At 44.8% G+C, this 12,236-nt stretch overlaps 1 protein-coding gene and 1 pseudogene across 1 annotated transcript in view; both read left to right on the top strand.

The window, feature by feature from the left end:
- Positions 1–1,389: 1,389 nt before the first annotated feature.
- Positions 1,390–12,236, top strand: part of LOC142190140 (uncharacterized) — a 186,718-nt gene continuing 175,871 nt past the window's right edge. Inside the window, exon 1 of the mRNA XM_075262275.1 lies at positions 1,390–1,432. The gene's annotated coding sequence lies outside the window, so the exon portion shown is untranslated. The remainder of the gene's footprint in view (positions 1,433–12,236) is intronic.
- The window catches only part of LOC142188918 (uncharacterized), a 79,800-nt pseudogene continuing 77,437 nt past the window's right edge, over positions 9,874–12,236 (top strand).

Below are 12,236 nucleotides of genomic sequence, written 5' to 3'. Positions count from 1 at the left end.
TGGAAATTTGGAGGAAAAAAAAAATCGCAATTTTCAAAATGTGAAAGTCTCTGCTTTTCAGGCAGATAGTCATACGTTCTTTAATTTATTTTCACCAAATTCACCAAACTAATTTTAGAGGAACCACTTCAGGTCTGAAAAGAATTATAAAGGCCTATATAATAGAAACCCCCTCAAATCACCCCATTTTCAAAACTTTACCCCTCAAAGAATTTATTGGGGTGTAGTGAGCATTATTACCCCAGACATGAATGCACAGCGGATGGTGAAGAGTGAATATGCAGATTACATTGCAAACACCAAATTTCCTACTACATCCCCAGTAGCTCGTATGATTGGGGGGGTCACTGAATTCAGCACACTGTCCCCAATGCTGCCAGAGAACGCTCTTCAGCGCCGCCTCCATCTTCGTCAGCAACGTCCTCTTCTTCTGACGCAGGTCGACTTCTAGGCCTCGGGCAGAGCAGACTGCGCATGCCCACAATCCACAAGAAAATGGCCGCTTACACAGTATTGTAAGAGGCCATTTTCTTGTGCCTGTGGGTATGTGCAGTCTGCTCTGCCCAAGGCCTACAAGTTACAAGCTACCGCCAGCTGAGAGGACGCTGCTGAGAAAGATGGAGGCAGCGCTGGAGAGAGTTCTCTGGCAGCATTGGGGACGCCCCCTTTGCTGTTTGAGCACTGGGTCCCGCCCCCAGTGCTGCGAGATAACTCATTTGCATACCGACAAAAAACGGGATTCCTACAGAACGGCGGCGTGGAGAAGACAACGAAAGCTAGAAGAAGAATAGCCTTTTTTATGACTATTCCGACGTGTTACTCAGAAAGAAAAGTTTGAAATATAGGGTCCCTTTAAGATCTCCACCCAGGAGCCTCCGTGGGACCTCACTTCATTATATCCTTTGATTGGCTGATTTCATTTTTATTTTATTTTCTATTTTTTTTCCTATTTCTTCCTTACTTTTCTTCTAATTCTATTTTATTACATTTTTTTTTTTTTTCATTTTCAGTTTATTTCACTTCCTGTTTCCTTCTCCCCTTTTCATTCCTTCTGACCTCATAATCCATTTGCAGTTTTCGCCTTCTTCACCCCCCTCTAGATCACACGTGACCCTGCTTGTGTTGTGTGGCCTCGGAATGACCATTTGCCGCCTCCACAGCCGCTTTCTTACATGTTGCCATAGCGCTCCTACACTAGCCCTGGACTTCCGGTCCCGCATTCCCCACTTCCGGCGGGGCGATTGGAATGCGCATGTGCAGTCCCACGGAGAAGAAACAGGGCACATTCGTCCTATTAGACATTCCTAACTCCTCCCTCTTATGCTATTGGCCTCTCCTATTCAAGATGGCGCTGTCCACACACACAACCAGGGTTTTCCTGCAGCACTATACACGGAGGGCAACCAATCCATTTCTCTGGACTACTAGTGAGGTAAGAGGGCTCCTAAGGGGCAACACTGGGCTACTGATACATTGATGGGGGTTGTGCACTAATTTGCATACTGTTTGTTATATTTGGACCCCAATTCTAGTATATACCTATATATAGTATATCTCTCTATACCTACATGGAGGACTTTGTGCCCCCGGGAGAAAAACGGACACCAGGCGGAGAGGCTGAAAACGCGCACGGCGGTCACCATTCAAATGAATGTGTTTTAAAGCCGACCGCGCGCTGTCCGGTTTCCCCTGGGTTTACAGCGTCCCCCCGAGGCGGACAGCAGCGGCATATCCCGACATTATAGTATATCAGCAAGAGGGGCTACTCTATAATGTCGGGATATGAATCTGTTCCATAGTGACAGATATGTGGATTTTAAGTACGAGCCTGCCATTCCTTAGCGGTGTGTACATACTTCCAGGACGCGGTGATTCGACAACCTATACATGACTATATTTGTGTATATATACTGTATGTTTATATATGTGATGTCACAGCAGGTGTTGTTACTTCTCTATACATATTGTGTTGTCACTGGACGATTAGAACACTATTATTATTTCTTCCCACAATGTTGAGCAGTAGTCATTAAACTATGACCCGTGGGCCACAATGTGGCCCGCTGAGGACGTTTGTCCGGCCCGCGCGTCGTGGCCCAGATCACTCACTAACAGGGAATCCAGAAAGAAGAAGTCCAAAATTCCATGCAGGTTTCTCCTCCATGCTTTGTCTGCCTCATGTTCTCCATGCTGTCCTTAGCTTGTGGGGGGATGTTAAGGCACATGTCCAAACAGGAAAATTCCAGCTGAACAAGTATTCTTACAAGATTAGACAATAGCCACAAAGAAAATAGTCGCAGGTTCTTCCATTTAATTATAGTTGCTAATTCATAGTGCTATGTTGCTTGAGTAGAGGATTCTTGAAGATAGAGACAAAATGAGTGAAATAGGAAAGATAAAGGTCGCTCCCAGCTTTGGACTCTCAGCTCGAGACTGCCACTCATGCGGCGCCATCTTGGGGTGGGGGGGGGGGAATGTATATATGTAGATGTGTGTGTATATTTGTACTCAAGAGCATATAATACTGTGTGGGGGGTGGGGCATACTTGGGAGTAGATACAGTCCTATGAAAAAGTTTGGGCACCCCTATTAATCTTAATCATTTTTTTTGTTCTAAATATTTTGGTGTTTGCAACAGCCATTTCAGTTTGATATATCTAATAACTGATGGACACAGTAATATTTCAGGATTGAAATGAGGTTTATTGTACTAACAGAAAATGTGCAATATGCATTAAACCAAAATTTGACTGGTGCAAAAGTATGGGCACCTCAACAGAAAAGTGACATTAATATTTAGTAGATCCTCCTTTTGCAAAGATAACAGCCTCTAGTCGCTTCCTGTAGCTTTTAATCAGTTCCTGGATCCTGGATGAAGGTATTTTGGACCATTCCTCTTTACAGAACAATTCAAGTTCAGTTAAGTTAGATGGTCGCCGAGCATGGACAGCCCGCTTCAAATCATCCCACAGATGTTCAATGATATTCAGGTCTGGGGACTGGGATGGCCATTCCAGAACATTGTAATTGTTCCTCTGCATGAATGCCTGAGTCGATTTGGAGCGGTGTTTTGGATCATTGTCTTGCTGAAATATCCATCCCCGGGGTAACTTCAACTTCGTCACTGATTCTTGAACATTATTCTGAAGAATCTGCTGATACTGAGTGGAATCCATGCGACTCTCAACTTTAACAAGATTCCCGGTGCCGGCATTGGCCACACAGCCCCAAAGCATGATGGAACCTCCACCAAATTTTACAGTGGGTAGCATGTGTTTTTCTTGTAATGCTGTTTTTTTTGGACGCCATGCATAATGCCTTTTTGTATGACCAAACAAATCAATCTTTGTTTCATCAGTCCACAGGACCTTCTTCCAAAATGAAGCTGGCTTGTCCAAATGTGCTTCTACATACCTCAGGCGACTCTGTTTGTGGTGTGCTTGCAGAAACGGCTTCTTTCTCATCACTCTCCCATACAACTTCTCCTTGTGCAAAGTGCGCTGTATTTTTGACCGATGCACAGTGACACCATCTGCAGCAAGATGATGCTGCAGCTCTTTGGAGGTGGTCTGTGGATTGTCTTTGACTGTTCTCACCATTCTTCTTCTCTGCCTTTCTGATATTTTTCTTGGCCTGCCACTTCTGGACTTAACAAGAACTGTCCCTGTGGTCTTCCATTTCCTTACTATGTTCCTCACAGTGGATACTGACAAGTTAAATCTCTGAGACAACTTTTTGTATCCTTCCCCTGAACAACTATGTTGGACAATCTTTGTTTTCAGATCATTTGAGAGTTGTTTTGAGTAGCCCATGATGCCACTCTTCAGAGGAGATTCAAATAGGAGAACAACTTGCAATTGGCCACCTTAAATACCTTTTCTCATGATTGGATACACCTGGCTATGAAATTCAAAGCTCAGTGAGGTTACAAAACCAATTTTGTGCTTCAGTAAGTCAGTAAAAAGTAGTTAGGAGTATTCAAATCAATAAAATGATAAGGGTGCCCATACTTTTGCACCAGTCAAATTTTGGTTTAATGCATATTGCACATTTTCTGTTAGTACAATAAACCTCATTTCAATCCTGAAATATTACTGTGTCCATCAGTTATTAGATATATCAAACTGAAATGGCTGCTGCAAACACCAAAATATTTAGAACTAAAAATGATTAAGATTAATAGGGGTGCCCAAACTTTTTCATAGGACTGTAATACTGTGTGGGAGGGGGCATACTGTGGAGCATATAATACTGTGGGGGGAGCTACTGTGGAGCATATAATCTTACGTTTTTTTTTTAAAACTATATTTCGGCTCTCCAGTGGTCTGAGCGACCCTAAACTGGCCCAGTTTGAAAAGTTTGAGGACCCCTGATGTAGAGTCTGAGGAAGGTCTTATCCAACCGGACACTTTTAACTCTACCATATGCACATTTGTGATCAATAAACAGAACCTTGAATTTGCACTACAGTGCGTGAACTCTATCTTTAAATTGATGAAATGGGTTGGGACTCTACGTTCACATGAACCCTGAAGCTACTACTGCACTCTGTTCTCTCATAAAGACGGCTCCGCTACATACACGTCACACACATATAGCTCCACTACATACACATCACACAGTCGGCTCTACTACTTGCACGTCACACACATAACTTTAGCTCTTCCAGAACAGATCTCTACAACCTGCTCATGTGACTGCTATAAAACTGATTACATGATTATCACATAATCAAAGGTCCGCTATTTGAGCTGATGAAGCTATAACAGCAGGACTTGATCATCTGACTTCTTGACTCCTCCCACACATGTGACATCATCACAGGTCCTGTCACCATGGTTACTGTACAGGAGGAGGTATACAGTATATACATATACAGTACAGACCAAAAGTTTGGACACACCTTCTCATTCAAAGAGTTTTCTGTATTTTCATGACTATGACAATTGTAGATTCACACTGAAGGCATCAAAACTATGAAGTAACACATGTGGAATTATATACTTAAAGGGGTATTCCCATGTCGCATACTTACCAGTCTTCACTGCTGTAAAATCTTCTTTCTTCCTGGTTTCTTGCGTCATTTGGTGGGCGGGGTTTCATGCAACCTACTGTTTAGCTCCACCTCCAAATTAGTTTGTAGCTCCGCCCACCACATAGCGTGAACCTATGGGGCGGCTGAAGGGCCTGTGATGTCATCAAAGGTACTCAAACAACACTATATGCACAATACTGCCTGTCTCTTCCATAATATACACAATTGAATTAGCTAGCCTGATAACTGGGAGAACAGAAGACGAGTTCAGAAATGCAAGCAGCTCCTCTTCTCTGAGTGCAGGAAGCTAGGTTACATGTGGTGTAGACACAGGAATAGCTAGAAACACAGGCTCGCTCCTGTGCACTTAGCACCTCCCCCCTGAGAGCAGGCAGATGCATCACTTGACTTTTGAGCAGATAAGTCAGGGCTGTGTCACCAATGAATTGAATAAAGTAAGATAGTGGACAAACAAAGCAGTTTTGCTGAAGCAATGTATTTAGGAAAAGTCTTACATCCACATTAACAAGCAGTATAGATAGGATTCTTGTGATGGGACAACCCCTTTAACAAAAAAAAGTGTGAAACAACTGAAAATCTGTCTTATATTCTAGGTCAGTGATGGCGAACCTTTTAATGACCGAGTGCACACACTGCAACCCTAAACCCACTAAATTATCGCGGAGTGCCAACACGGCAATTTAAACGTACTACTGTGCAGATTCACAATTGCGGACAGTTACGGACCCACAAATTACAGTCATGTGAATGGGGCTTTACAGAACTTTCAATAATACAAACAACTTTGAAATGAAATGTAAAGCTCTCTGCATTTTGTACTTTGAGCAATTAATGTTCCCTATTTACATCGCACAGGATCTGTTTTATAGTGACCGTGTAATATTCTTACATCCTGTACTAACATCACGTCTGCTATAAAACAGATACTGTGTGATATTAATAGTGAGGGGACCCCAGACAGTATTACATGCTCTGCAGTGGCCCCCCGCGTACAGTATTATATGCTGCATAGTCAGCGCCGCACCTCCCATGAGGCAACCTGAAGCGAGCGCTTCAGGCGGCGCTATGTCAGGGCCCCAGGGAGGGCGGCATTTTTGATCACATAAACCAGTCCAGGACAAGCTGTCCTGGACTGGCTTAGCACCGAGCGCTGGATTGGGGAGGCCACTGAAGCAGCGCTGCTCCAGCAGCCTCCCCTCACGCTCAGGCAGAGAGCAGGTCTTCTCCGTGCCTGCTCTCTGCCTGCGAACGCCGCTAATCCACGCCCCCTTTGGTTTGACCCGCCCCCTCGCGCTCCATCACGCCCCCTCCTCCGGGGGGGGGGGGGCGGCTTTCTGTAGTTCGCCTCGGGCAGCGAAAGGGGCAAGTTCACCCCTGTGCATAGTAGGCCCACCACACAGTATTATATTCTCCACAGTACCATAGTAGCCCCCCAGTGTTATATGCTCCACAGTAGCCCCCCCCCACACAGTATTATACGCTCCATAGTAGCCCTCCACAGGATTGTATGCTCCACAGTGGCACCCGCACACAGTATTATATTTTTATAAATACCCCCCAATATTATATGCTCCTCAGTAAGCTCCCTCCCACACACAGTATTATATGCCCCTCAATACACATCCTCCCCGTCTTATATGCTCCTCAGTATGTATCCCCTCAGTATTATTAGCTCTTTAGTACGCCCCTCCAGTATTATAAGCTTTTCAGTACGCCCCTCCAGTATTATAAGCTCTTCAGTACGCCCCTCCAGTATTATAAGCTCTTCAGTACGCCCCCCCAGTATTATAAGCTCTTTAGTACGCCCCCCTGTATTATATGCTCTTTAATACGCCCCCCCCCGTATTATATGCTCTTTAATACGCCCCCCCTGTATTATATGCTCTTTAATACGCCCCCCTTCCAGTATTATAAGCTCTTCAGTACGCCCCCCCAGTATTATAAGCTCTTTAGTACGCCCCCCCTGTATTATATGCTCTTTAATACGCCCCCCCCCCCCCCGTATTATAAGCTCATCAGTATGCCCCCCCCCAGTATTATAAGCTCTTTAGTACTCCCCCTCCCAGTATTATAAGCTCTTTATTTCGCCCCCCCAGTGTTATATGCTCTTTAGTACGCCGCCGGAAACACTGTCATACTCGCCCATGAAGAGCCGCCGGCGTCCACCTCCTTTTCACTGCGAGCGCTGATGACGTCATCGGCCCGCGTCGGGGCAGAGGTCAAACTCTGCAGTCAGTGTAGGCTGCGGTCGTGTGATCCGCGGCCTACACTGACGGCTTTCATGACCAGCTGCAATATCAATGTATAGAATCTCCCATAAAATAGTGGGGGGAAAAAAAGCTTATAAAAAAAAAAAAAAAAAAAAAGTTCTAAATCCCTCGTTTCCCTAGAATACATACAAAAGAAAATCACTGTGAAACACAAACACATTAGGTATCCCTATGTCTGAAAGTGCCCGGTCTACTGAATATAGGGGATCTGCAGTGCTCCTGTTCCGTCGAGAAGAGGTTAATAGGAGCACTGCAGATCCCCTATATTCAGCCAGACTGAATTCCAAGTGGGGGGAAAAAAATCCCAGTCCTCAAGCTCAGGGAAGGGGCAGACAGACAACTACTGCACCCAAAAACTCAGACCATTTTAATTTTTGAAATTTTCCAGTAGCTGCTGCATTCCCCCCCCCCCCCCCCTCGGCTTATACTCGAGTCAATACGGTTTCCCAGGTTTTTGTGGTAAAATTAGGGGCCTCGGCTTATATTCGGGTCGGCCTATACTCTAGTTTATACGGTAATTGCACGTGTGTTAATTCATAGTTTTGATGCCTTCAGTGTGAATCTACAATTGTCATAGTCATGAAAATACAGAAAACGCTTTGAATGAGGAGGTGTGTCCAAACTTTTGGTCTGTACTGTGTATACGTGTGTGTGTGTTTATATATAGCATAAATAATTGAGTTATCAGCTGCTAGAATGTGTATACATTCTTTTGGGACACCGTGTGTGTGTGTATAATATATATATTTTCTATCCCTCCCGATAGAGGTAAATAGTAGTCGGGGCCTTCACCCTACGGTATAAATCACATGATGGCTTCATTCTACAGGTCGCTACGGTTACACTGATACCACATTTATACAGGGTTTAGGTTTTATTACTTCTACACTAGAAAGAACTTACTAAATCATTTCTCCTTGTCTCGCCATATTCTGAGCCCGAATTTTACAGGAGTTGTTCATAAAAGACGGGGAAGGGTGGAAAGCAATAATATAAAAATAACCCTCTCGCCTGTTCTCGGTGCTCTGGTGTTCAGGCCGCTCTGGGGCTTTTATGGCAGAAGTCGCTGCCGTATGTGACCTTTGAGGCCTATCAGCGCCAATAGAAAAGTTTGACACAGATTGAGCCCATCCTGAGACCCCCTCCATCTGTGTCCCATTGACTCTAATACTAACAACATGACGGACACGAAAACGCCGGAGTACACAACTGTCTCTTCCTTAAGAAATATAAAACACAAAAAACTTGATAGTCTTCAGTAGTTGATACCTTTTTAATGGTTAACTAATAATGATGACCGATTACAACGTTTCGGAACTCTCGGCTCCTTTCTCAAGTAAGTTGTAATCTGTCATCATTATTAGTTAGCCATTAAAAAGGTATCAACTACTGAAGACTATCAAGTTTATTGTGTTTTATATTTCCTATCCACTGGCTAACACGGTACAAGAACAAACATCTTCCTTAAGAAGAATAGAAAATAAGAAAGAGGAAAAAAGAAATCTACCATCATGTTATTTACATTGGGGTGACAGAGACCGAAGGAGGAAAAGCTTCATCTACATCTGTAAGAGATAAGAAAACCCGACATTAAATATGGATATTGTGACCCTAACAAGGGATTATGTGGAAATTTGTTCCATCTTACAGGTCAGCAAAGGAGAAGAGTCTGATACTGAGGAGGAATGTGCCATGTATCTTCACATACTAGAGCCTGAACCGGAAGCCCCCCTTATACTCCCTACTAATCCTATTTATTACATGGGATCTTGTGAGTTTTTTACATTGTCTCATCTTCTCTCCATTCAGGTTCCTACAATGTAGAATCCTCTCAGTATCTTCTATATAAGAGAATATTCCTGATTGTCCCATCAAGGATGGAAAGAGACAGGAACAAGATGGCGGAAAGTCTATTAAATCTCACCCTAGAGATCATCTACCAGCTTACTGGAGAGGTGAGAGATTCTGATGATGTCATCATTACATCATTCTTATCTATAGTAATAACAGATGATAGGACTGGAGAGGTGATGGACTCTGGACATGTATGTAGTGAGATTTATTAATGTGTCTCCCCATAACCAGGATTGCACAGTAGTGAAGAAGACCTCTAGTGGGCACTGTCAGGCTCCTTTGTATGAAGGATATGGAGGAACCCTGAGCCTAATCCCAAGGTCTCCACCTCACCCCCTGATACAGGAGAAGATCAATAGACAGAAGATCCTAGAACTCGCCAACAAGATACTGGAGCTGCTGACTGGAGAGGTGACACTGCTGGGAATGCTGGGACATTATACAGTAACTGGAGGGGTCGGGGTGATGACTGTATCATTGTGTTGTCAGGTTCCTATAAGGTGTCAGGATGTCGCTGTCTATTTCTCCATGGAGGAGTGGGAGTATTTAGAAGGACACAAGGATCTGTACAAGGAGGTGATGATGGAGGACCAGCAGCCCCTCACATCAGCAGGTAATACACATGACTATATACACATGGACTTCCATTATTTGTATGTACAGAATGAATTCAGTCCCTGTCTGTGTTTCCTACAGGTAGATCCAGTAAGAGGACAACACCGGAGAGATGTCCCAGTCCTCTTCTTCCACAGGATGATCAGGTAGATGGAGATATTCCCTATGATGTGTAGACGGGCTGTGAAGTCCTTGTGGTCAGTCTTGGGTTCTCCAGCAGTATTAGATGTTTTATACTTGTGTAATGAGAGGTGGAGATGGAGGATAAAGCTGACCATAGACATTACATGTTGTCTGGATCTTCTCACAATCTTCTGGCTATGGAGACTGCTGGTTGGAATAAGGAACTATCAGGATGGATTTCTACCGATCTGATCCTTTATTTCCCCTGAGACAAACAACCCCGGATGTATCTGGTAGAATCTGATCTCCTTCACTGACAACCTGAAGAACGTCTATCCATGTGTATACTTGGTGTTGTCATTTAGCCGTCATCTAATATCTATGTCCAGGTTCTCAGATAATTCCTGCTGTATATTCAATAACTTCTCCTCCTGTTTTCTTTATAATTGTTTTACAGATTTTGAATCAAGATAAAGCTCTGGACAATATTAATTCTATAAATGTAACAATAAAGAAAGATCCCTATGTGAGTGGTGATGAGGAGTGTGAGGAGGACATTCCTACAGGGATCCGCCCAGGTGAGTAGTTACCACTATGTGTAAGGCAGAGAAGAGTCACAGATTCTCCTCATTCACTGCAGAAAATATATATAGAATTTATAAGTTCTGTGTCCTGTGAGATTTTTCCGCTGTGTCCCCAAACTGATGCCACCAGGATAGCTAGAACCGCCTTGGTCTTGAGATTCTTGAGAACCCAAGGGACAAGAGGAAGAGGAGGAAAAAATCCAAACTCACAAGAGTGTCAGAGGCAATGGCTTGAGGAACCAGAGACCTGGCAATGAAGCTGGGGAACTGTGGTTTTAGCGGGAGGCGAAAAAGTCGGTTTGTCATGCCACAGCAGGAGCATAGTTGAAGGAAGATTTGCTGATAAAATTACCCTGATCCGGAGCACTTTTTTTTTTCTCAACTCAAATAGTCTGCCACCCAGTGGTCTACGCCAGAAAAGGTGGTCCACCGAAGAGCTAGAATGAGGCGCTCCACCCAAGGAAGAGATTGGAAGTCAGCTAGTAAGGCCGCAAGGCTAGTTTCTCCCCCTTCCCCCCCCCCCCCCAAGGGTTCAAGTAGGCGACCTTGATCAAATGTGCAGTCTGGACTATGACCAGACATCCTTGTTGGAGAGAGGTCTAATGAGACAGGGCAAGTAAGATAGCTCTGGGTTTCAGCAGGAGAAACCGGTGGAAGGACTTGGCCTTGAACCGCAGACTCTGAACAATCAAAGCACCGAAGACCACTCACCAGCCGGGGAGAATGGCCTCAGTGGGAATCACTTACCGACAGCAGGGAAGAGGGGCTTTCCCTGAGAAAATCCTGTGGAGGAGATACACTAAAGAATCTTGGCGACACCGAGGAGGAAAGGAAATCAGGCAGTCGAGGCTAACCAAAGATTTGTCCCAGCAGGTCTGAATCGTCCATGGGAGAGGACAAGAGAGTAACTGAAAGGGACGGTCTTGAAGGTCGAGGCTATCGTGCCCAAGACCCGCATGCCGAAACGAAGAGAGCAAGGAGAGTACGTCTGAACATTAAACCTCAAGATCTTGGCCTCCGGGATGAGAATCATGTAGAGGATCATAACCAGAATTCCATGTCCTAGAGGGGCATGAGAAAAGACCTTTCCCCATTGATGAGTCAGCCGAACCAGGAAGGAATGACCAAGGTGACCCAGAAGCTGGTCAGATTGTCTGATCTAGAGGAGCGTCAAAGGAGGTCATCCAAGTAAGGAACACGGCCACACCTGTGGAGCGGAGGATTGCAATGACAGACGCCATCACTTAGGTAAATACCCCGAAAGCAGAGGCTAGCCCAAAGGGAAGAGTGACAACTGGAAAGGTCGCAGGACCACTGCAAAACGAAGAAAACGCTGACGGCACAGCGCAATGATGTAGATGAACCCAGAATTCGCCCATCACCAAGGATAACCTCACAGACAGCAGACATGGACAAACCTGTTGAACCCCTTCAGGTCCATGATGGGCAGAAGGAGGTCATCCTTTATGGGAATGTGGAACATTTAGGGGTAGTAACCTCGGATATGCTCTGAAGTGGGAATGGGGATGCTGACTCCCCTTGTAGACAGATTGACAGAGATGAAAGCTGGAGGAGCTGGACGACACCACCTCCCAGGCCCTGTACCCAGACATCCCACCACCTGAGATGCCCAAGTGGCGGGAAAAATTTCATGCTGAGGAAGGCTAGAAGGCCTGGACAACTTTTTTGCAGGTCTGGGCTTGAAAGAAGGCTTCTTGTTATATGTGAATGGCT

The sequence above is a fragment of the Leptodactylus fuscus genome, chromosome 1 (genome assembly GCF_031893055.1).
Source record: "Leptodactylus fuscus isolate aLepFus1 chromosome 1, aLepFus1.hap2, whole genome shotgun sequence".
Lineage (NCBI taxonomy): Eukaryota > Metazoa > Chordata > Amphibia > Anura > Leptodactylidae > Leptodactylus > Leptodactylus fuscus.
The sequence above is the reverse complement of the archived record's forward strand: the minus strand, read 5'-3'. Positions and strand labels throughout refer to the sequence as shown.